Source organism: Marmota flaviventris, unplaced genomic scaffold, assembly GCF_047511675.1.
Source record: "Marmota flaviventris isolate mMarFla1 unplaced genomic scaffold, mMarFla1.hap1 Scaffold_1291, whole genome shotgun sequence".
Lineage (NCBI taxonomy): Eukaryota > Metazoa > Chordata > Mammalia > Rodentia > Sciuridae > Marmota > Marmota flaviventris.
In genome coordinates, this window is record NW_027287888.1 from 18429 (window position 1) to 41618 (window position 23190).

Genomic DNA, 23190 nt, shown 5'->3' on the forward strand with positions numbered 1-23190 from the left:
AGTCATTGGGATGGTATTTCCACACCAACCCTCATAGCCTACAACAACTGGCTTGGAACGGGGGAGGTGGCCCAGCCAAGCTTACCGTCTTGGCCACGCTCCGGCCTGTTTCCCAGTCGCGAACACAGGGATGCCAAACACAAAACAGGACGCCACGGCCTCAGCACAGGTGGACACGCTGCACTCAGCCACCAGGCACGCCTCCCTCGCCCGCCACCTTGTCCTGAAGAGTGTACACAAATGAAAAGCAACCATGAGCACAATGGCCCGATGACAAGGCTCTCTTCCCCGATACCAGCTTCCTGTCGGCTGAGTATCCTCCCCAATGCTCACCATACACTGTCTTGCATCCCCAATCCACAGAGAGCTCATCCACAATCCTGCACCTGGGGGCTAGATCCACACACAAGGGGAACTTGGGTGCGCCATCTTGGGAGGATAGTTTGCTATTGGCCTCCCTTTCCGTACCTTCTAGGCTTCACCCGGGGTATGCCTGCTGCAATTTTCCACATCTGCCTTGTACCTGTCCTCCCCTCTAACCTCCACACTCCACCCCGCTGAAAGCTGCAAGAATGTCTGCTGCACCCTCACCCACTGCTCCTATAAGAAAGGGAGGGCCAGGGCTAGCCCTCTCCAGGCCACCTCTTACCTCCAAGACATCCCAACCTTTTAAAAGAGGGCGCTGGGACACCTCACACCTCTTGTTCCCCCAGCAGGCCTGGTTCTGCTGAGCATCTCATTCTGCTCAGCCAAGAATACTCAGCGGCCACACGCACATGAACAGGGCCACAGCCCACCTTTCCACATTGGCCGGGCCTAGGATTTCGCTCATGGGGAGGACAAGTATTGGAAGCCCCGGCAGCTATCCCTGGCCCCTGCCAACTCTGCCTCTGCCTCTGCCAACGTGCTGGACCTCAGTCACGATGAGCGAGACGGTAGTGGGTTTTCACTCATTTTGTTCAGCTTTTCCAAGGAATGTTATTGGAGGACTCATCATCGATCCAAGCACGTCGGACGCACCAACCGCGTCCACGCCCCTGGCCGGGCCTGGGCCCGACCGAGCACATTTGGGGGGCGGTATTTCCACGCCAATCCTGCATATCCTCCTATAACTGCCTTGACGTGGTGGAGGTGGACAAACCAATCTTACCGTTTTCACCACGCACCGGCCTTTGTCCCAGTCACGAACACAGGCATTCCAACCAGAAAAAAGGACCCAAGGGCCTCAGCACAGGTGGGCACGCTCCAATCTGCCACCAGGAAGCCTTCTCGCTCGCCGTCTCCTCCTGAAGAGTGCACACAAACGACAAGCAACCATGAGAACAAAGGCCCGGTGCCAGGCCCCTCCTCTCCGATGCCAGCTTCCTGTAGGCTGAGGAAAATCCTCAATGCTCAGGATATACTCTCCTGCATCCCCAATATACAGAGAGCTAATCGAGAACCGCACATCTGGGGGCTACGGCCACACACCCGGAGAACTTGCGCGCGCCATCTTGGGAGGATAGTTCGCTACACGCCTCGCATTGCGCACCTTACAGGCATCACCAAGGGTCTGCCTACTGCAACATTCCACTTCCGCCTTGTTCCTGTCCTCCACTCCACCCCGCTGTCCCTGACATAACGTATGCTACACACTGACCCAGTGGTCCCATCAGGAAAAGAAGGGCCACGGCTATGCCTCGTGCCTACAGAGAACCTCGTGCCTCCAAGTCATCCCAACCTTTTAAAAGAGGGCGCTTGGACACCTCACATCTCTGTTGCCCAAGTAGGCATAGCCCCTTCGAGCACCTGATTCGGGTCAGCCAAAATGCCGAGCGGCCACACGCACAAGGACGGAGCCACAGCTCAGCTGTGGGCATCGGCCTGGCCAAGGAATTCGCATATGAGGAGCACAAGTATTGGAAGCCCCGGCAGCTCTCCCTGGACCCTGCCACCTGTGTCTCTGTCTATGCCAACGTGCCAGACCTCAGTCACGATGAGCTAGACGGTAATGGGTTTTCACTCATTTGGTTCAGCTTTTCCAAGGAATGTTATTGGAGGACTCATCATCGATCCAAGCACGCCGGATGCACCAACCGCGTCCACGTCCCTGGCCGGGCCGCGGCCCGACCGAGCACAGTCATTGGGATGGTATTTCCACACCAACCCTCATAGCCTACAACAACTGGCTTGGCACGGGGGAGGTGGCCCAGCCAAGCTTACCGTCTTGGCCACGCTCCGGCCTGTTTCCCAGTCGCGAACACAGGGATGCCAAACACAAAACAGGACCCCACGGCCTCAGCACAGGTGGACACGCTCCACTCAGCCACCAGGCACGCCTCCCTCGCCCGCCACCTTGTCCTGAAGAGTGTACACAAATGAAAAGCAACCATGAGGACAATGGCCCGATGCCAAGGCTCTCTTCCCCGATACCAGCTTCCTGTCGGCTGAGTATCCTCCCCAATGCTCACCATACACTGTCTTTCATCCCCAATCCACAGAGAGCTCATCCACAATCCTGCACCTGGGGGCTAGATCCACACAGAAGGGGAACTTGGGTGCGCCATCTTGGGAGGATAGTTTGCTATTGGCCTCCCTTTCCGCACCTTCTAGGCTTCACCTGGGGTATGCCTGCTGCAATTTTCCACATCTGCCTTGTACCTGTCCTCCCCTCTAACCTCCACACTCCACCCCGCTGACCGCTGCAAGAATGTCTGCTGCACCCTCACCCACTGCTCCTATAAGAAAGGGAGGGCCAGGGCTAGCCCTCTCCAGGCCACCTCTTACCTCCAAGACATCCCAACCTTTTAAAAGAGGGCGCTTGGACACCTCACACCTCTTGTTCCCCCAGCAGGCCTGATTCTGCTGAGCATCTCATTCTGCTCAGCCAAGAATACTCAGCGGCCACACGCACATGAACAGGGCCACAGCCCACCTTTCCACATTGGCCGGGCCTAGGATTTCGCTCATGGGGAGGACAAGTATTGGAAGCCCCGGCAGCTATCCCTGGCCCCTGCCAACTCTGCCTCTGCCTCTGCCAACGTGCTGGACCTCAGTCACGATGAGCGAGACGGTAGTGGATTTTCACTCATTTTGTTCAGCTTTTCCAAGGAATGTTATTGGAGGACTCATCATCGATCCAAGCACGCCGGACGCACCAACCGCGTCCACGCCCCTGGCCGGGCCTGGGCCCGACCGAGCACATTTGGGGGGCGGTATTTCCACGCCAATCCTGCATATCCTCCAACAACTGCCTTGACATGGTGGAGGTGGAGAAACAAATCTTACCGTCTTCACCACGCACCGGCATTTGTCCCAGTCACGAACACAGGCATTCCAACCAGAAAAAAGGACCCAAGGGCCTCAGCACAGGTGGGCACGCTCCAATCTGCCACCAGGAAGCCTTCTCGCTCGCCGTCTCCTCCTGAAGAGTGCACACAAACGACAAGCAACCATGAGAACAAAGGCCCGGTGCCAGGCCCCTCCTCTCCGATGCCAGCTTCCTGTAGGCTGAGGAAAATCCTCAATGCTCAGGATATACTCTCCTGCATCCCCAATATACAGAGAGCTAATCGAGAACCGCACATCTGGGGGCTACGGCCACACACCCGGAGAAATTGCGCGCGCCATCTTGGGAGGATAGTTCGCTACAGGCTTCGCATTGCGCACCTTACACGCATCACCAAGGGTCTGCCTACTGCAACATTCCACTTCCGCCATGTTCCTGTCCTCCACTCCACCCCGCTGTCCCTGACATAACGTATGCTACACACTGACCCAGTGGTCCCATCAGGAAAAGAAGGGCCACGGCTATGCCTCGTGCCTACAGAGAACCTCGTGCCTCCAAGTCATCCCAACCTTTTAAAAGAGGGCGCTTGGACACCTCACATCTCTGTTGCCCCAGTAGGCATAGTCACTTCGAGCACCTGATTCGGGTCAGCCAAAATGCCGAGCGGCCACACGCACATGGACGGAGCCACAGCTCAGCTGTGGGCATCGGCCTGGCCTAGGAATTCGCATATGAGGAGCACAAGTTTTGGAAGCCCCGGCAGCTCTCCCTGGACCCTGCCACCTCTGTCTCTGTCTATGCCAACGTGCCGGACCTCAGTCACGATGAGCGAGACGGTAATGGGTTTTCACTCATTTTGTTCAGCTTTTCCAAGGAATGTTATTGGAGGACTCATCATCGATCCAAGCACGCCGGACGCACCAACCGCGTCCACGTCCCTGGCCGGGCCGCGGCCCGACCGAGCACAGTCATTGGGATGGTATTTCCACACCAACCCTCATAGCCTACAACTACTGGCTTGGCACGGGGGAGGTGGACCAGCCAAGCTTACCGTCTTGGCCACGCTCCGGCCTGTTTCCCAGTCGCGAACACAGGGATGCCAAACACAAAACAGGACCCCACGGCCTCAGCACAGGTGGACACGCTCCACTCAGCCACCAGGCACGCCTCCCTCGCCCGCCACCTTGTCCTGAAGAGTGTACACAAATGAAAAGCAACCATGAGGACAATGGCCCGATGCCAAGGCTCTCTTCCCTGATACCAGCTTCCTGTCGGCTGAGTATACTACCCAATGCTCACCATACACTGTCTTGCATCCCCAATCCACAGAGAGCTCATCCACAATCCTGCACCTGGGGGCTAGATCCACACACATGGGGAACTTGGGTGCACCATCTTGGGAGGATAGTTTGCTATAGGCCTCCCTTTCCCTTCTAGGCCTCACCCGGGGAATGCCTGCTGCAATTTTCCACATCCGTCTTGTACCTGTCCTCCCCTCTAACCTCCACACTCCACCCGGCTGACCGCTGCAAGAATGTCTGCTGCACCCTCACCCACTGCTCCTATAAGAAAGGGAGGGCCAGGGCTAGCCCTCTCCAGGCCACCTCTTACCTCCAAGACATCCCAACCTTTTAAAAGAGGGCGCTTGGACACCTCACACCTCTTGTTCCCCCAGCAGGCCTGATTCTGCTGAGCATCTCATTCTGCTCAGCCAAGAATACTCAGCGGCCACACGCACATGAACAGGGCCACAGCCCACCTTTCCACATTGGCCGGGCCTAGGATTTCGCTCATGGGGAGGACAAGTATTGGAAGCCCCGGCAGCTATCCCTGGCCCCTGCCAACTCTGCCTCTGCCTCTGCCAACGTGCTGGACCTCAGTCACGATGAGCGAGACGGTAGTGGATTTTCACTCATTTTGTTCAGCTTTTCCAAGGAATGTTATTGGAGGACTCATCATCGATCCAAGCACGCCGGACGCACCAACCGCGTCCACGCCCCTGGCCGGGCCTGGGCCCGACCGAGCACATTTGGGGGGCGGTATTTCCACGCCAATCCTGCATATCCTCCAACAACTGCCTTGACATGGTGGAGGTGGACAAACAAATCTTACCGTCTTCACCACGCACCGGCCTTTGTCCCAGTCACGAACACAGGCATTCCAACCAGAAAAAAGGACCCAAGGGCCTCAGCACAGGTGGGCACGCTCCAATCTGCCACCAGGAAGCCTTCTCGCTCGCCGTCTCCTGCTGAAGAGTGCACACAAACGACAAGCAACCATGAGAACAAAGGCCCGGTGCCAGGCCCCTCCTCTCCGATGCCAGCTTCCTGTAGGCTGAGGAAAATCCTCAATGCTCAGGATATACTCTCCTGCATCCCCAATATACAGAGAGCTAATCGAGAACCGCACATCTGGGGGCTACGGCCACACACCCGGAGAACTTGCGCGCGCCATCTTGGGAGGATAGTTCGCTACAGGCTTCGCATTGCGCACCTTACACGCATCACCAAGGGTCTGCCTACTGCAACATTCCACTTCCGCCTTGTTCCTGTCCTCCACTCCACCCCGCTGTCCCTGAGATAACGTATGCTACACACTGACCCAGTGGTCCCATCAGGAAAAGAAGGGCCACGGCTATGCCTCGTGCCTACAGAGAACCTCGTGCCTCCAAGTCATCCCAACCTTTTAAAAGAGGGCGCTTGGACACCTCACATCTCTGTTGCCCCAGTAGGCATAGCCCCTTCGAGCACCTGATTCGGCTCAGCCAAAATGCCGAGCGGCCACACGCACATGGACGGAGCCACAGCTCAGCTGTGGGCATCGGCCTGGCCTAGGAATTCGCATATGAGGAGCACAAGTTTTGGAAGCCCCGGCAGCTCTCCCTGGACCCTGCCACCTCTGTCTCTGTCTATGCCAACGTGCCGGACCTCAGTCACGATGAGCGAGACGGTAATGGGTTTTCACTCATTTTGTTCAGCTTTTCCAAGGAATGTTATTGGAGGACTCATCATCGATCCAAGCACGCCGGACGCACCAACCGCGTCCACGTCCCTGGCCGGGCCGCGGCCCGACCGAGAACAGTCATTCGGATGGTATTTCCACACCAACCCTCATAGCCTACAACAACTGGCTTGGCACGGGGGAGGTGGACCAGCCAAGCTTACCGTCTTGGCCACGCTCCGGCCTGTTTCCCAGTCGCGAACACAGGGATGCCAAACACAAAACAGGACCCCACGGCCTCAGCACAGGTGGACACGCTCCACTCAGCCACCAGGCACGCCTCCCTCGCCCGCCACCTTGTCCTGAAGAGTGTACACAAATGAAAAGCAACCATGAGGACAATGGCCCGATGCCAAGGCTCTCTTCCCTGATACCAGCTTCCTGTCGGCTGAGTATCCTCCCCAATGCTCACCATACACTGTCTTGCATCCCCAATCCACAGAGAGCTCATCCACAATCCTGCACCTGGGGGCTAGATCCACACACGGGGAACTTGGGTGCGCCATCTTGGGAGGATAGTTTGCTATTGGCCTCCCTTTCCGCACCTTCTAGGCTTCACCTGGGGTATGCCTGCTGCAATTTTCCACATCTGCCTTGTACCTGTCCTCCCCTCTAACCTCCACACTCCACCCCGCTGACCGCTGCAAGAATGTCTGCTGCACCCTCACCCACTGCTCCTATAAGAAAGGGAGGGCCAGGGCTAGCCCTCTCCAGGCCACCTCTTACCTCCAAGACATCCCAACCTTTTAAAAGAGGGCGCTTGGACACCTCACACCTCTTGTTCCCCCAGCAGGCCTGATTCTGCTGAGCATCTCATTCTGCTCAGCCAAGAATACTCAGCGGCCACACGCACATGAACAGGGCCACAGCCCACCTTTCCACATTGGCCGGGCCTAGGATTTCGCTCATGGGGAGGACAAGTATTGGAAGCCCCGGCAGCTATCCCTGGCCCCTGCCAACTCTGCCTCTGCCTCTGCCAACGTGCTAGACCTCAGTCACGATGAGCGAGACGGTAGTGGGTTTTCACTCATTTTGTTCAGCTTTTCCAAGGAATGTTATTGGAGGACTCATCATCGATCCAAGCACGCCGGACGCACCAACCGCGTCCACGCCCCTGGCCGGGCCTGGGCCCGACCGAGCACATTTGGGGGGCGGTATTTCCACGCCAATCCTGCATATCCTCCAACAACTGCCTTGACATGGTGGAGGTGGACAAACAAATCTTACCGTCTTCACCACGCACCGGCATTTGTCCCAGTCACGAACACAGGCATTCCAACCAGAAAAAAGGACCCAAGGGCCTCAGCAGAGGTGGGCACGCTCCAATCTGCCACCAGGAAGCCTTCTCGCTCGCCGTCTCCTCCTGAAGAGTGCACACAAACGACAAGCAACCATGAGAACAAAGGCCCGGTGCCAGGCCCCTCCTCTCCGATGCCAGCTTCCTGTAGGCTGAGGAAAATCCTCAATGCTCAGGATATACTCTCCTGCATCCCCAATATACAGAGAGCTAATCGAGAACCGCACATCTGGGGGCTACGGCCACACACCCGGAGAAATTGCGCGCGCCATCTTGGGAGGATAGTTCGCTACAGGCTTCGCATTGCGCACCTTACACGCATCACCAAGGGTCTGCCTACTGCAACATTCCACTTCCGCCTTGTTCCTGTCCTCCACTCCACCCCGCTGTCCCTGAGATAACGTATGCTACACACTGACCCAGTGGTCCCATCAGGAAAAGAAGGGCCACGGCTATGCCTCGTGCCTACAGAGAACCTCGTGCCTCCAAGTCATCCCAACCTTTTAAAAGAGGGCGCTTGGACACCTCACATCTCTGTTGCCCCAGTAGGCATAGCCCCTTCGAGCACCTGATTCGGCTCAGCCAAAATGCCGAGCGGCCACACGCACATGGACGGAGCCACAGCTCAGCTGTGGGCATCGGCCTGGCCTAGGAATTCGCATATGAGGAGCACAAGTTTTGGAAGCCCCGGCAGCTCTCCCTGGACCCTGCCACCTCTGTCTCTGTCTATGCCAACGTGCCGGACCTCAGTCACGATGAGCGAGACGGTAATGGGTTTTCACTCATTTTGTTCAGCTTTTCCAAGGAATGTTATTGGAGGACTCATCATCGATCCAAGCACGCCGGACGCACCAACCGCGTCCACGTCCCTGGCCGGGCCGCGGCCCGACCGAGCACAGTCATTGGGATGGTATTTCCACACCAACCCTCATAGCCTACAACTACTGGCTTGGCACGGGGGAGGTGGACCAGCCAAGCTTACCGTCTTGGCCACGCTCCGGCCTGTTTCCCAGTCGCGAACACAGGGATGCCAAACACAAAACAGGACCCCACGGCCTCAGCACAGGTGGACACGCTCCACTCAGCCACCAGGCACGCCTCCCTCGCCCGCCACCTTGTCCTGAAGAGTGTACACAAATGAAAAGCAACCATGAGGACAATGGCCCGATGCCAAGGCTCTCTTCCCTGATACCAGCTTCCTGTCGGCTGAGTATACTCCCCAATGCTCACCATACACTGTCTTGCATCCCCAATCCACAGAGAGCTGATCCACAATCCTGCACCTGGGGGCTAGATCCACACACATGGGGAACTTGGGTGCACCATCTTGGGAGGATAGTTTGCTATAGGCCTCCCTTTCCGCACCTTCTAGGCCTCACCCGGGGAATGCCTGCTGCAATTTTCCACATCCGTCTTGTACCTGTCCTCCCCTCTAACCTCCACACTCCACCCAGCTGACCGCTGCAAGAATGTCTGCTGCACCCTCACCCACTGCTCCTATAAGAAAGGGAGGGCCAGGGCTAGCCCTCTCCAGGCCACCTCTTACCTCCAAGACATCCCAACCTTTTAAAAGAGGGCGCTTGGACACCTCACACCTCTTGTTCCCCCAGCAGGCCTGATTCTGCTGAGCATCTCATTCTGCTCAGCCAAGAATACTCAGCGGCCACACGCACATGAACAGGGCCACAGCCCACCTTTCCACATTGGCCGGGCCTAGGATTTCGCTCATGGGGAGGACAAGTATTGGAAGCCCCGGCAGCTATCCCTGGCCCCTGCCAACTCTGCCTCTGCCTCTGCCAACGTGCTGGACCTCAGTCACGATGAGCGAGACGGTAGTGGATTTTCACTCATTTTGTTCAGCTTTTCCAAGGAATGTTATTGGAGGACTCATCATCGATCCAAGCACGCCGGACGCACCAACCGCGTCCACGCCCCTGGCCGGGCCTGGGCCCGACCGAGCACATTTGGGGGGCGGTATTTCCACGCCAATCCTGCATATCCTCCAACAACTGCCTTGACATGGTGGAGGTGGACAAACAAATCTTACCGTCTTCACCACGCACCGGCCTTTGTCCCAGTCACGAACACAGGCATTCCAACCAGAAAAAAGGACCCAAGGGCCTCAGCACAGGTGGGCACGCTCCAATCTGCCACCAGGAAGCCTTCTCGCTCGCCGTCTCCTCCTGAAGAGTGCACACAAACGACAAGCAACCATGAGAACAAAGGCCCGGTGCCAGGCCCCTCCTCTCCGATGCCAGCTTCCTGTAGGCTGAGGAAAATCCTCAATGCTCAGGATATACTCTCCTGCATCCCCAATATACAGAGAGCTAATCGAGAACCGCACATCTGGGGGCTAAGGCCACACACCCGGAGAACTTGCGCGCGCCATCTTGGGAGGATAGTTCGCTACAGGCTTCGCATTGCGCACCTTACAGGCATCACCAAGGGTCTGCCTACTGCAACATTCCACTTCCGCCTTGTTCCTGTCCTCCACTCCACCCCGCTGTCCCTGAGATAACGTATGCTACACACTGACCCAGTGGTCCCATCAGGAAAAGAAGGGCCACGGCTATGCCTCGTGCCTACAGAGAACCTCGTGCCTCCAAGTCATCCCAACCTTTAAAAGAGGGCGCTTGGACACCTCACATCTCTGTTGCCCCAGTAGGCATAGCCCCTTCGAGCACCTGATTCGGCTCAGCCAAAATGCCGAGCGGCCACACGCACATGGACGGAGCCACAGCTCAGCTGTGGGCATCGGCCTGGACTAGGAATTCGCATATGAGGAGCACAAGTTTTGGAAGCCCCGGCAGCTCTCCCTGGACCCTGCCACCTCTGTCTCTGTCTATGCCAACGTGCCGGACCTCAGTCACGATGAGCGAGACGGTAATGGGTTTTCACTCATTTTGTTCAGCTTTTCCAAGGAATGTTATTGGAGGACTCATCATCGATCCAAGCACGCCGGACGCACCAACCGCGTCCACGTCCCTGGCCGGGCCGCGGCCCGACCGAGCACAGTCATTCGGATGGTATTTCCACACCAACCCTCATAGCCTAGAACAACTGGCTTGGCACGGGGGACGTGGCCCAGCCAAGCTTACCGTCTTGGCCACGCTCCGGCCTGTTTCCCAGTCGCGAACACAGGGATGCCAAACACAAAACAGGACCCCACGGCCTCAGCACAGGTGGACACGCTCCACTCAGCCACCAGGCACGCCTCCCTCGCCCGCCACCTTGTCCTGAAGAGTGTACACAAATGAAAAGCAACCATGAGGACAATGGCCCGATGCCAAGGCTCTCTTCCCTGATACCAGCTTCCTGTCGGCTGAGTATACTCCCCAATGCTCACCATACACTGTCTTGCATCCCCAATCCACAGAGAGCTCATCCACAATCCTGCACCTGGGGGCTAGATCCACACACATGGGGAACTTGGGTGCACCATCTTGGGAGGATAGTTTGCTATAGGCCTCCCTTTCCGCACCTTCTAGGCCTCACCCGGGGAATGCCTGCTGCAATTTTCCACATCCGTCTTGTACCTGTCCTCCCCTCTAACCTCCACACTCCACCCGGCTGACCGCTGCAAGAATGTCTGCTGCACCCTCACCCACTGCTCCTATAAGAAAGGGAGGGCCAGGGCTAGCCCTCTCCAGGCCACCTCTTACCTCCAAGACATCCCAACCTTTTAAAAGAGGGCGCTTGGACACCTCACACCTCTTGTTCCCCCAGCAGGCCTGATTCTGCTGAGCATCTCATTCTGCTCAGCCAAGAATACTCAGCGGCCACACGCACATGAACAGGGCCACAGCCCACCTTTCCACATTGGCCGGGCCTAGGATTTCGCTCATGGGGAGGACAAGTATTGGAAGCCCCGGCAGCTATCCCTGGCCCCTGCCAACTCTGCCTCTGCCTCTGCCAACGTGCTGGACCTCAGTCACGATGAGCGAGACGGTAGTGGATTTTCACTCATTTTGTTCAGCTTTTCCAAGGAATGTTATTGGAGGACTCATCATCGATCCAAGCACGCCGGACGCACCAACCGCGTCCACGCCCCTGGCCGGGCCTGGGCCCGACCGAGCACATTTGGGGGGCGGTATTTCCACGCCAATCCTGCATATCCTCCAACAACTGCCTTGACATGGTGGAGGTGGACAAACAAATCTTACCGTCTTCACCACGCACCGGCCTTTGTCCCAGTCACGAACACAGGCATTCCAACCAGAAAAAAGGACCCAAGGGCCTCAGCACAGGTGGGCACGCTCCAATCTGCCACCAGGAAGCCTTCTCGCTCGCCGTCTCCTCCTGAAGAGTGCACACAAACGACAAGCAACCATGAGAACAAAGGCCCGGTGCCAGGCCCCTCCTCTCCGATGCCAGCTTCCTGTAGGCTGAGGAAAATCCTCAATGCTCAGGATATACTCTCCTGCATCCCCAATATACAGAGAGCTAATCGAGAACCGCACATCTGGGGGCTACGGCCACACACCCGGAGAACTTGCGCGCGCCATCTTGGGAGGATAGTTCGCTACAGGCTTCGCATTGCGCACCTTACAGGCATCACCAAGGGTCTGCCTACTGCAACATTCCACTTCCGCCTTGTTCCTGTCCTCCACTCCACCCCGCTGTCCCTGAGATAACGTATGCTACACACTGACCCAGTGGTCCCATCAGGAAAAGAAGGGCCACGGCTATGCCTCGTGCCTACAGAGAACCTCGTGCCTCCAAGTCATCCCAACCTTTTAAAAGAGGGCGCTTGGACACCTCACATCTCTGTTGCCCCAGTAGGCATAGCCCCTTCGAGCACCTGATTCGGCTCAGCCAAAATGCCGAGGGGCCACACGCACATGGACGGAGCCACAGCTCAGCTGTGGGCATCGGCCCTGGACTAGGAATTCGCATATGAGGAGCACAAGTTTTGGAAGCCCCGGCAGCTCTCCCTGGACCCTGCCACCTCTGTCTCTGTCTATGCCAACGTGCCGGACCTCAGTCACGATGAGCGAGACGGTAATGGGTTTTCACTCATTTTGTTCAGCTTTTCCAAGGAATGTTATTGGAGGACTCATCATCGATCCAAGCACGCCGGATGCACCAACCGCGTCCACGTCCCTGGCCGGGCCGCGGCCCGACCGAGCACAGTCATTCGGATGGTATTTCCACACCAACCCTCATAGCCTAGAACAACTGGCTTGGCACGGGGGACGTGGCCCAGCCAAGCTTACCGTCTTGGCCACGCTCCGGCCTGTTTCCCAGTCGCGAACACAGGGATGCCAAACACAAAACAGGACCCCACGGCCTCAGCACAGGTGGACACGCTCCACTCAGCCACCAGGCACGCCTCCCTCGCCCGCCACCTTGTCCTGAAGAGTGTACACAAATGAAAAGCAACCATGAGGACAATGGCCCGATGCCAAGGCTCTCTTCCCTGATACCAGCTTCCTGTCGGCTGAGTATACTCCCCAATGCTCACCATACACTGTCTTGCATCCCCAATCCACAGAGAGCTGATCCACAATCCTGCACCTGGGGGCTAGATCCACACACACGGGGAACTTGGGTGCACCATCTTGGGAGGATAGTTTGCTATAGGCCTCCCTTTCCGCACCTTCTAGGCTTCACCCGGGGTATGCCAGCTGCAATTTTCCACATCCGTCTTGTACCTGTCCTCCCCTCTAACTTCCACACTCCACCCGGCTGACCGCTGCAAGAATGTCTGCTGCACCCTCACCCACTGCTCCTATAAGAAAGGGAGGGCCAGGGCTAGCCCTCTCCAGGCCACCTCTTACCTCCAAGACATCCCAACCTTTTAAAAGAGGGCGCTTGGACACCTCACACCTCTTGTTCCCCCAGCAGGCCTGGTTCTGCTGAGCATCTCATTCTGCTCAGCCAAGAATACTCAGCGGCCACACGCACATGAACAGGGCCACAGCCCACCTTTCCACATTGGCCGGGCCTAGGATTTCGCTCATGGGGAGGACAAGTATTGGAAGCCCCGGCAGCTATCCCTGGCCCCTGCCAACTCTGCCTCTGCCTCTGCCAACGTGCTGGACCTCAGTCACGATGAGCGAGACGGTAGTGGGTTTTCAATCATTTTGTTCAGCTTTTCCAAGGAATGTTATTGGAGGACTCATCATCGATCCAAGCACGCCGGACGCACCAACCGCGTCCACGCCCCTGGCCGGGCCTGGGCCCGACCGAGCACATTTGGGGGACGGTATTTCCACGCCAATCTTGCATATCCTCCTACAACTGCCTTGACGTGGTGGAGGTGGACAAACCAATCTTACCGTCTTCACCACGCACCGGCCTTTGTCCCAGTCACGAACACAGTCATTCCAACCAGAAAAAAGGACACAAGGGCCTCAGCACAGGTGGGCACGCTCCAATCTGCCACCAAGAAGCCTTCTCGCTCGCCGTCTCCGCCTGAAGAGTGCACACAAACGACAAGCAACCATGAGAACAAAGGCCCGGTGCCAGGCCCCTCCTCTCCGATGCCAGCTTCCTGTAGGCTGAGGAAAATCCTCAATGCTCAGGATATACTCTCCTGCATCTCCAATATACAGAGAGCTAATCGAGAACCGCACATCTGGGGGCTACGGCCACACACCCGGAGAACTTGCGCGCGCCATCTTGGGAGGATAGTTCGCTACAGGCTTCGCATTGCGCACCTTACAGGCATCACGAAGGGTCTGCCTACTGCAACATTCCACTTCCGCCTTGTTCCTGTCCTCCATTCCACCCCGCTGTCCCTGAGATAACGTATGCTACACACTCACCCAGTGATCCCATCAGGAAACGAAGGGCCACGGCTATGCCTCGTGCCTACAGAGAACCTCGTGCCTCCAAGTCATCCCAACCTTTTAAAAGAGGGCGCTTGGACACCTCACATCTGTGTTGCCCCAGTAGGCATAGCCCCTTCGAGCACCTGATTCGGCTCAGCCAAAATGCCGAGCGGCCACATGCACATGAACGGAGTCACAGCTCAGCTGTGGGCATCGGCCTGGACTAGGAATTCGCATATGAGGAGGACAAGTATTGGAAGCCCCGGCAGCTCTCCCTGGACCCTGCCACCTCTGTCTCTGACTATGCCAACGTGCGGGACCTCAGTCACAATGAGCGAGACGGTAATGGGTTTTCACTCATTTTGTTCAGCTTTTCCAAGGAATGTTATTGGAGGACTCATCATCGCTCCAAGCACGCCGGATGCACCAAACGCATCCACGTCTCTGGTCGGGCCGCGGCCCGACCGAGCACAGTCATTCGGATGGTATTTCCACACCAACCCTCATAGCCTAGAAGAACTGGCTTGGCACGGGGGAGGTGGCCCAGCCAAGCTTACCGTCTTGGCCACGCTCCGGCCTGTTTCCCAGTCGCGAACACAGGGATGCCAAACACAAAACAGGACCCCACGGCCTCAGCACAGGTGGACACGCTCCACTCAGCCACCAGGCACGCCTCCCTCGCCCGCCACCTTGTCCTGAAGAGTGTACACAAATGAAAAGCAACCATGAGGACAATGGCCCGATGCCAAGGCTCTCTTCCCTGATACCAGCTTCCTGTCGGCTGAGTATCCTCCCCAATGCTCACCATACACTGTCTTGCATCCCCAATCCACAGAGAGCTCATCCACAATCCTGCACCTGGGGGCTAGATCCACAAACGGGGAACTTGGGTGCGCCATCTTGGGAGGATAGTTTGCTATTGGCCTCCCTTTCCGCACCTTCTAGGCTTCACCCGGGGTATGCCTGCTGCAATTTTCCACATCTGCCTTGTACCTGTCCTCCCCTCTAACCTCCACACTCCACCCCGCTGACCGCTGCAAGAATGTCTGCTGCACCCTCACCCACTGCTCCTATAAGAAAGGGAGGGCCAGGGCTAGCCCTCTCCAGGCCACCTCTTACCTCCAAGACATCCCAACCTTTTAAAAGAGGGCGCTTGGACACCTCACACCTCTTGTTCCCCCAGCAGGCCTGATTCTGCTGAGCATCTCATTCTGCTCAGCCAAGAATACTCAGCGGCCACACGCACATGAACAGGGCCACAGCCCACCTTTCCACATTGGCCGGGCCTAGGATTTCGCTCATGGGGAGGACAAGTATTGGAAGCCCCGGCAGCTATCCCTGGCCCCTGCCAACTCTGCCTCTGCCTCTGCCTCTACCAACGTGCTGGACCTCAGTCACGATGAGCGAGACGGTAGTGGGTTTTCACTCATTTTGTTCAGCTTTTCCAAGGAATGTTATTGGAGGACTCATCATCGATCCAAGCACGCCGGACGCACCAACCGCGTCCACGCCCCTGGCCGGGCCTGGGCCCGACCGAGCACATTTGGGGGGCGGTATTTCCACGCCAATCCTGCATATCCTCCAACAACTGCCTTGACATGGTGGAGGTGGACAAACAAATCTTACCGTCTTCACCACGCACCGGCCTTTGTCCCAGTCACGAACACAGGCATTCCAACCAGAAAAAAGGACCCAAGGGCCTCAGCACAGGTGGGCACGCTCCAATCTGCCACCAGGAAGCCTTCTCGCTCGCCGTCTCCTCCTGAAGAGTGCACACAAACGACAAGCAACCATGAGAACAAAGGCCCGGTGCCAGGCCCCTCCTCTCCGATGCCAGCTTCCTGTAGGCTGAGGAAAATCCTCAATGCTCAGGATATACTCTCCTGCATCCCCAATATACAGAGAGCTAATCGAGAACCGCACATCTGGGGGCTACGGCCACACACCCGGAGAACTTGCGCGCGCCATCTTGGGAGGATAGTTCGCTACAGGCTTCGCATTGCGCACCTTACAGGCATCTCCAAGGGTCTGCCTACTGCAACATTCCACTTCCGCCTTATTCCTGTCCTCCACTCCACCCCGCTGTCCCTGACATAACGTATGCTACACACTGACCCAGTGGTCCCATCAGGAAAAGAAGGGCCACGGCTATGCCTCGTGCCTACAGAGAACCTCGTGCCTCCAAGTCATCCCAACCTTTTAAAAGAGGGCGCTTGGACACCTCACATCTCTGTTGCCCCAGTAGGCATAGCCCCTTCGAGCACCTGATTCGGCTCAGCCAAAATGCCGAGCGGCCACACGCACATGGACGGAGCCACAGCTCAGCTGTGGGCATCGGCCTGGCCTAGGAATTCGCATATGAGGAGCACAAGTTTTGGAAGCCCCGGCAGCTCTCCCTGGACCCTGCCACCTCTGTCTCTGTCTATGCCAACGTGCCGGACCTCAGTCACGATGAGCGAGACGGTAATGGGTTTTCACTCATTTTGTTCAGCTTTTCCAAGGAATGTTATTGGAGGACTCATCATCGATCCAAGCACGCCGGACGCACCAACCGCGTCCACGTCCCTGGCCGGGCCGCGGCCCGACCGAGCACAGTCATTGGGATGGTATTTCCACACCAACCCTCATAGCCTACAACAACTGGCTTGGCACGGGGGAGGTGGACCAGCCAAGCTTACCGTCTTGGCCACCCTCCGGCCTGTTTCCCAGTCGCGAACACAGGGATGCCAAACACAAAACAGGACCCCACGGCCTCAGCACAGGTGGACACGCTCCACTCAGCCACCAGGCACGCCTCCCTCGCCCGCCACCTTGTCCTCAAGAGTGTACACAAATGAAAAGCAACCATGAGGACAATGGCCCGATGCCAAGGCTCTCTTCCCTGATACCAGCTTCCTGTCGGCTGAGTATACTCCCCAATGCTCACCATACACTGTCTTGCATCCCCAATCCACAGAGAGCTGATCCACAATCCTGCACCTGGGGGCTAGATCCACACACACGGGGAACTTGGGTGCACCATCTTGGGAGGATAGTTTGCTATAGGCCTCCCTTTCCGCACCTTCTAGGCTTCACCCGGGGTATGCCAGCTGCAATTTTCCACATCCGTCTTGTACCTGTCCTCCCCTCTAACTTCCACACTCCACCCGGCTGACCGCTGCAAGAATGTCTGCTGCACCCTCACCCACTGCTCCTATAAGAAAGGGAGGGCCAGGGCTAGCCCTCTCCAGGCCACCTCTTACCTCCAAGACATCCCAACCTTTTAAAAGAGGGCGCTTGGACACCTCACACCTCTTGTTCCCCCAGCAGGCCTGGTTCTGCTGAGCATCTCATTCTGCTCAGCCAAGAATACTCAGCGGCCACACGCACATGAACAGGGCCACAGCCCACCTTTCCACATTGGCCGGGCCTAGGATTTCGCTCATGGGGAGGACAAGTATTGGAAGCCCCGGCAGCTATCCCTGGCCCCTGCCAACTCTGCCTCTGCCTCTGCCAACGTGCTGGACCTCAGTCACGATGAGCGAGACGGTAGTGGGTTTTCAATCATTTTGTTCAGCTTTTCCAAGGAATGTTATTGGAGGACTCATCATCGATCCAAGCACGCCGGACGCACCAACCGCGTCCACGCCCCTGGCCGGGCCTGGGCCCGACCGAGCACATTTGGGGGGCGGTATTTCCACGCCAATCTTGCATATCCTCCTACAACTGCCTTGACGTGGTGGAGGTGGACAAACCAATCTTACCGTCTTCACCACGCACCGGCCTTTGTCCCAGTCACGAACACAGTCATTCCAACCAGAAAAAAGGACACAAGGGCCTCAGCACAGGTGGGCACGCTCCAATCTGCCACCAAGAAGCCTTCTCGCTCGCCGTCTCCGCCTGAAGAGTGCACACAAACGACAAGCAACCATGAGAACAAAGGCCCGGTGCCAGGCCCCTCCTCTCCGATGCCAGCTTCCTGTAGGCTGAGGAAAATCCTCAATGCTCAGGATATACTCTCCTGCATCTCCAATATACAGAGAGCTAATCGAGAACCGCACATCTGGGGGCTACGGCCACACACCCGGAGAACTTGCGCGCGCCATCTTGGGAGGATAGTTCGCTACAGGCTTCGCATTGCGCACCTTACAGGCATCACGAAGGGTCTGCCTACTGCAACATTCCACTTCCGCCTTGTTCCTGTCCTCCATTCCACCCCGCTGTCCCTGAGATAACGTATGCTACACACTCACCCAGTGATCCCATCAGGAAACGAAGGGCCACGGCTATGCCTCGTGCCTACAGAGAACCTCGTGCCTCCAAGTCATCCCAACCTTTTAAAAGAGGGCGCTTGGACACCTCACATCTCTGTTGCCCCAGTAGGCATAGCCCCTTCGAGCACCTGATTCGGCTCAGCCAAAATGCCGAGCGGCCACATGCACATGGACGGAGTCACAGCTCAGCTGTGGGCATCGGCCTGGACTAGGAATTCGCATATGAGGAGGACAAGTATTGGAAGCCCCGGCAGCTCTCCCTGGACCCTGCCACCTCTGTCTCTGACTATGCCAACGTGCGGGACCTCAGTCACAATGAGCGAGACGGTAATGGGTTTTCACTCATTTTGTTCAGCTTTTCCAAGGAATGTTATTGGAGGACTCATCATCGCTCCAAGCACGCCGGATGCACCAAACGCATCCACGTCTCTGGTCGGGCCGCGGCCCGACCGAGCACAGTCATTCGGATGGTATTTCCACACCAACCCTCATAGCCTAGAAGAACTGGCTTGGCACGGGGGAGGTGGCCCAGCCAAGCTTACCGTCTTGGCCACGCTCCGGCCTGTTTCCCAGTCGCGAACACAGGGATGCCAAACACAAAACAGGACCCCACGGCCTCAGCACAGGTGGACACGCTCCACTCAGCCACCAGGCACGCCTCCCTCGCCCGCCACCTTGTCCTGAAGAGTGTACACAAATGAAAAGCAACCATGAGGACAATGGCCCGATGCCAAGGCTCTCTTCCCTGATACCAGCTTCCTGTCGGCTGAGTATCCTCCCCAATGCTCACCATACACTGTCTTGCATCCCCAATCCACAGAGAGCTCATCCACAATCCTGCACCTGGGGGCTAGATCCACACACGGGGAACTTGGGTGCGCCATCTTGGGAGGATAGTTTGCTATTGGCCTCCCTTTCCGCACCTTCTAGGCTTCACCCGGGGTATGCCTGCTGCAATTTTCCACATCTGCCTTGTACCTGTCCTCCCCTCTAACCTCCACACTCCACCCCGCTGACCGCTGCAAGAATGTCTGCTGCACCCTCACCCACTGCTCCTATAAGAAAGGGAGGGCCAGGGCTAGCCCTCTCCAGGCCACCTCTTACCTCCAAGACATCCCAACCTTTTAAAAGAGGGCGCTTGGACACCTCACACCTCTTGTTCCCCCAGCAGGCCTGATTCTGCTGAGCATCTCATTCTGCTCAGCCAAGAATACTCAGCGGCCACACGCACATGAACAGGGCCACAGCCCACCTTTCCACATTGGCCGGGCCTAGGATTTCGCTCATGGGGAGGACAAGTATTGGAAGCCCCGGCAGCTATCCCTGGCCCCTGCCAACTCTGCCTCTGCCTCTGCCAACGTGCTGGACCTCAGTCACGATGAGCGAGACGGTAGTGGGTTTTCAATCATTTTGTTCAGCTTTTCCAAGGAATGTTATTGGAGGACTCATCATCGATCCAAGCACGCCGGACGCACCAACCGCGTCCACGCCCCTGGCCGGGCCTGGGCCCGACCGAGCACATTTGGGGGACGGTATTTCCACGCCAATCTTGCACATCCTCCTACAACTGCCTTGACGTGGTGGAGGTGGACAAACCAATCTTACCGTCTTCACCACGCACCGGCCTTTGTCCCAGTCACGAACACAGTCATTCCAACCAGAAAAAAGGACACAAGGGCCTCAGCACAGGTGGGCACGCTCCAATCTGCCACCAAGAAGCCTTCTCGCTCGCCGTCTCCGCCTGAAGAGTGCACACAAACGACAAGCAACCATGAGAACAAAGGCCCGGTGCCAGGCCCCTCCTCTCCGATGCCAGCTTCCTGTAGGCTGAGGAAAATCCTCAATGCTCAGGATATACTCTCCTGCATCTCCAATATACAGAGAGCTAATCGAGAACCGCACATCTGGGGGCTACGGCCACACACCCGGAGAACTTGCGCGCGCCATCTTGGGAGGATAGTTCGCTACAGGCTTCGCATTGCGCACCTTACAGGCATCACGAAGGGTCTGCCTACTGCAACATTCCACTTCCGCCTTGTTCCTGTCCTCCATTCCACCCCGCTGTCCCTGAGATAACGTATGCTACACACTCACCCAGTGATCCCATCAGGAAACGAAGGGCCACGGCTATGCCTCGTGCCTACAGAGAACCTCGTGCCTCCAAGTCATCCCAACCTTTTAAAAGAGGGCGCTTGGACACCTCACATCTGTGTTGCCCCAGTAGGCATAGCCCCTTCGAGCACCTGATTCGGCTCAGCCAAAATGCCGAGCGGCCACATGCACATGAACGGAGTCACAGCTCAGCTGTGGGCATCGGCCTGGACTAGGAATTCGCATATGAGGAGGACAAGTATTGGAAGCCCCGGCAGCTCTCCCTGGACCCTGCCACCTCTGTCTCTGACTATGCCAACGTGCGGGACCTCAGTCACAATGAGCGAGACGGTAATGGGTTTTCACTCATTTTGTTCAGCTTTTCCAAGGAATGTTATTGGAGGACTCATCATCGCTCCAAGCACGCCGGATGCACCAAACGCATCCACGTCTCTGGTCGGGCCGCGGCCCGACCGAGCACAGTCATTCGGATGGTATTTCCACACCAACCCTCATAGCCTAGAAGAACTGGCTTGGCACGGGGGAGGTGGCCCAGCCAAGCTTACCGTCTTGGCCACGCTCCGGCCTGTTTCCCAGTCGCGAACACAGGGATGCCAAACACAAAACAGGACCCCACGGCCTCAGCACAGGTGGACACGCTCCACTCAGCCACCAGGCACGCCTCCCTCGCCCGCCACCTTGTCCTGAAGAGTGTACACAAATGAAAAGCAACCATGAGGACAATGGCCCGATGCCAAGGCTCTCTTCCCTGATACCAGCTTCCTGTCGGCTGAGTATCCTCCCCAATGCTCACCATACACTGTCTTGCATCCCCAATCCACAGAGAGCTCATCCACAATCCTGCACCTGGGGGCTAGATCCACAAACGGGGAACTTGGGTGCGCCATCTTGGGAGGATAGTTTGCTATTGGCCTCCCTTTCCGCACCTTCTAGGCTTCACCCGGGGTATGCCTGCTGCAATTTTCCACATCTGCCTTGTACCTGTCCTCCCCTCTAACCTCCACACTCCACCCCGCTGACCGCTGCAAGAATGTCTGCTGCACCCTCACCCACTGCTCCTATAAGAAAGGGAGGGCCAGGGCTAGCCCTCTCCAGGCCACCTCTTACCTCCAAGACATCCCAACCTTTTAAAAGAGGGCGCTTGGACACCTCACACCTCTTGTTCCCCCAGCAGGCCTGATTCTGCTGAGCATCTCATTCTGCTCAGCCAAGAATACTCAGCGGCCACACGCACATGAACAGGGCCACAGCCCACCTTTCCACATTGGCCGGGCCTAGGATTTCGCTCATGGGGAGGACAAGTATTGGAAGCCCCGGCAGCTATCCCTGGCCCCTGCCAACTCTGCCTCTGCCTCTGCCTCTACCAACGTGCTGGACCTCAGTCACGATGAGCGAGACGGTAGTGGGTTTTCACTCATTTTGTTCAGCTTTTCCAAGGAATGTTATTGGAGGACTCATCATCGATCCAAGCACGCCGGACGCACCAACCGCGTCCACGCCCCTGGCCGGGCCTGGGCCCGACCGAGCACATTTGGGGGGCGGTATTTCCACGCCAATCCTGCATATCCTCCAACAACTGCCTTGACATGGTGGAGGTGGACAAACAAATCTTACCGTCTTCACCACGCACCGGCCTTTGTCCCAGTCACGAACACAGGCATTCCAACCAGAAAAAAGGACCCAAGGGCCTCAGCACAGGTGGGCACGCTCCAATCTGCCACCAGGAAGCCTTCTCGCTCGCCGTCTCCTCCTGAAGAGTGCACACAAACGACAAGCAACCATGAGAACAAAGGCCCGGTGCCAGGCCCCTCCTCTCCGATGCCAGCTTCCTGTAGGCTGAGGAAAATCCTCAATGCTCAGGATATACTCTCCTGCATCCCCAATATACAGAGAGCTAATCGAGAACCGCACATCTGGGGGCTACGGCCACACACCCGGAGAACTTGCGCGCGCCATCTTGGGAGGATAGTTCGCTACAGGCTTCGCATTGCGCACCTTACAGGCATCTCCAAGGGTCTGCCTACTGCAACATTCCACTTCCGCCTTATTCCTGTCCTCCACTCCACCCCGCTGTCCCTGACATAACGTATGCTACACACTGACCCAGTGGTCCCATCAGGAAAAGAAGGGCCACGGCTATGCCTCGTGCCTACAGAGAACCTCGTGCCTCCAAGTCATCCCAACCTTTTAAAAGAGGGCGCTTGGACACCTCACATCTCTGTTGCCCCAGTAGGCATAGCCCCTTCGAGCACCTGATTCGGCTCAGCCAAAATGCCGAGCGGCCACACGCACATGGACGGAGCCACAGCTCAGCTGTGGGCATCGGCCTGGCCTAGGAATTCGCATATGAGGAGCACAAGTTTTGGAAGCCCCGGCAGCTCTCCCTGGACCCTGCCACCTCTGTCTCTGTCTATGCCAACGTGCCGGACCTCAGTCACGATGAGCGAGACGGTAATGGGTTTTCACTCATTTTGTTCAGCTTTT

The 23190-nt window shown here is 57.1% G+C and overlaps 21 non-coding genes and 1 pseudogene across 21 annotated transcripts; all 22 read right to left on the reverse strand.

Annotated features, from left to right (window-relative positions):
• Positions 1 to 909: 909 nt before the first annotated feature.
• Positions 910 to 1003, reverse strand: LOC139703781 (small nucleolar RNA SNORD116). The gene has a single exon (XR_011705862.1). It is a non-coding gene; the product is annotated as a small nucleolar RNA SNORD116 (small nucleolar RNA).
• A 958-nt stretch (positions 1004 to 1961) lies between these two features.
• Positions 1962 to 2055, reverse strand: LOC139703808 (small nucleolar RNA SNORD116). Its single transcript, XR_011705889.1, has one exon. It is a non-coding gene; the product is annotated as a small nucleolar RNA SNORD116 (small nucleolar RNA).
• A 971-nt stretch (positions 2056 to 3026) lies between these two features.
• Positions 3027 to 3120, reverse strand: LOC139703793 (small nucleolar RNA SNORD116). The gene has a single exon (XR_011705874.1). It is a non-coding gene; the product is annotated as a small nucleolar RNA SNORD116 (small nucleolar RNA).
• Positions 3121 to 4078: 958 nt separating this feature from the next.
• Positions 4079 to 4172, reverse strand: LOC139703786 (small nucleolar RNA SNORD116). The gene has a single exon (XR_011705867.1). It is a non-coding gene; the product is annotated as a small nucleolar RNA SNORD116 (small nucleolar RNA).
• Positions 4173 to 5139: 967 nt separating this feature from the next.
• On the reverse strand, positions 5140 to 5233 carry LOC139703794 (small nucleolar RNA SNORD116). Its single transcript, XR_011705875.1, has one exon. It is a non-coding gene; the product is annotated as a small nucleolar RNA SNORD116 (small nucleolar RNA).
• Positions 5234 to 6191: 958 nt separating this feature from the next.
• On the reverse strand, positions 6192 to 6285 carry LOC139703787 (small nucleolar RNA SNORD116). The gene has a single exon (XR_011705868.1). It is a non-coding gene; the product is annotated as a small nucleolar RNA SNORD116 (small nucleolar RNA).
• Positions 6286 to 7254: 969 nt separating this feature from the next.
• On the reverse strand, positions 7255 to 7348 carry LOC139703798 (small nucleolar RNA SNORD116). The gene has a single exon (XR_011705879.1). It is a non-coding gene; the product is annotated as a small nucleolar RNA SNORD116 (small nucleolar RNA).
• A 958-nt stretch (positions 7349 to 8306) lies between these two features.
• Positions 8307 to 8400, reverse strand: LOC139703789 (small nucleolar RNA SNORD116). Its single transcript, XR_011705870.1, has one exon. It is a non-coding gene; the product is annotated as a small nucleolar RNA SNORD116 (small nucleolar RNA).
• Positions 8401 to 9371: 971 nt separating this feature from the next.
• LOC139703795 (small nucleolar RNA SNORD116) lies at positions 9372 to 9465 on the reverse strand. The gene has a single exon (XR_011705876.1). It is a non-coding gene; the product is annotated as a small nucleolar RNA SNORD116 (small nucleolar RNA).
• A 957-nt stretch (positions 9466 to 10422) lies between these two features.
• On the reverse strand, positions 10423 to 10516 carry LOC139703790 (small nucleolar RNA SNORD116). The gene has a single exon (XR_011705871.1). It is a non-coding gene; the product is annotated as a small nucleolar RNA SNORD116 (small nucleolar RNA).
• A 971-nt stretch (positions 10517 to 11487) lies between these two features.
• On the reverse strand, positions 11488 to 11581 carry LOC139703796 (small nucleolar RNA SNORD116). Its single transcript, XR_011705877.1, has one exon. It is a non-coding gene; the product is annotated as a small nucleolar RNA SNORD116 (small nucleolar RNA).
• Positions 11582 to 12540: 959 nt separating this feature from the next.
• LOC139703791 (small nucleolar RNA SNORD116) lies at positions 12541 to 12634 on the reverse strand. Its single transcript, XR_011705872.1, has one exon. It is a non-coding gene; the product is annotated as a small nucleolar RNA SNORD116 (small nucleolar RNA).
• A 971-nt stretch (positions 12635 to 13605) lies between these two features.
• Positions 13606 to 13699, reverse strand: LOC139703801 (small nucleolar RNA SNORD116). Its single transcript, XR_011705882.1, has one exon. It is a non-coding gene; the product is annotated as a small nucleolar RNA SNORD116 (small nucleolar RNA).
• A 958-nt stretch (positions 13700 to 14657) lies between these two features.
• LOC139703805 (small nucleolar RNA SNORD116) lies at positions 14658 to 14751 on the reverse strand. The gene has a single exon (XR_011705886.1). It is a non-coding gene; the product is annotated as a small nucleolar RNA SNORD116 (small nucleolar RNA).
• A 975-nt stretch (positions 14752 to 15726) lies between these two features.
• LOC139703782 (small nucleolar RNA SNORD116) lies at positions 15727 to 15820 on the reverse strand. The gene has a single exon (XR_011705863.1). It is a non-coding gene; the product is annotated as a small nucleolar RNA SNORD116 (small nucleolar RNA).
• Positions 15821 to 16778: 958 nt separating this feature from the next.
• Positions 16779 to 16872, reverse strand: LOC139703792 (small nucleolar RNA SNORD116). Its single transcript, XR_011705873.1, has one exon. It is a non-coding gene; the product is annotated as a small nucleolar RNA SNORD116 (small nucleolar RNA).
• Positions 16873 to 17843: 971 nt separating this feature from the next.
• LOC139703802 (small nucleolar RNA SNORD116) lies at positions 17844 to 17937 on the reverse strand. Its single transcript, XR_011705883.1, has one exon. It is a non-coding gene; the product is annotated as a small nucleolar RNA SNORD116 (small nucleolar RNA).
• A 958-nt stretch (positions 17938 to 18895) lies between these two features.
• LOC139703806 (small nucleolar RNA SNORD116) lies at positions 18896 to 18989 on the reverse strand. Its single transcript, XR_011705887.1, has one exon. It is a non-coding gene; the product is annotated as a small nucleolar RNA SNORD116 (small nucleolar RNA).
• A 969-nt stretch (positions 18990 to 19958) lies between these two features.
• On the reverse strand, positions 19959 to 20052 carry LOC139703803 (small nucleolar RNA SNORD116). Its single transcript, XR_011705884.1, has one exon. It is a non-coding gene; the product is annotated as a small nucleolar RNA SNORD116 (small nucleolar RNA).
• A 958-nt stretch (positions 20053 to 21010) lies between these two features.
• LOC139703807 (small nucleolar RNA SNORD116) lies at positions 21011 to 21104 on the reverse strand. The gene has a single exon (XR_011705888.1). It is a non-coding gene; the product is annotated as a small nucleolar RNA SNORD116 (small nucleolar RNA).
• A 975-nt stretch (positions 21105 to 22079) lies between these two features.
• On the reverse strand, positions 22080 to 22173 carry LOC139703783 (small nucleolar RNA SNORD116). The gene has a single exon (XR_011705864.1). It is a non-coding gene; the product is annotated as a small nucleolar RNA SNORD116 (small nucleolar RNA).
• A 958-nt stretch (positions 22174 to 23131) lies between these two features.
• LOC139703809 (small nucleolar RNA SNORD116) lies at positions 23132 to 23190 on the reverse strand (annotated as a pseudogene; the record flags this gene model as incomplete).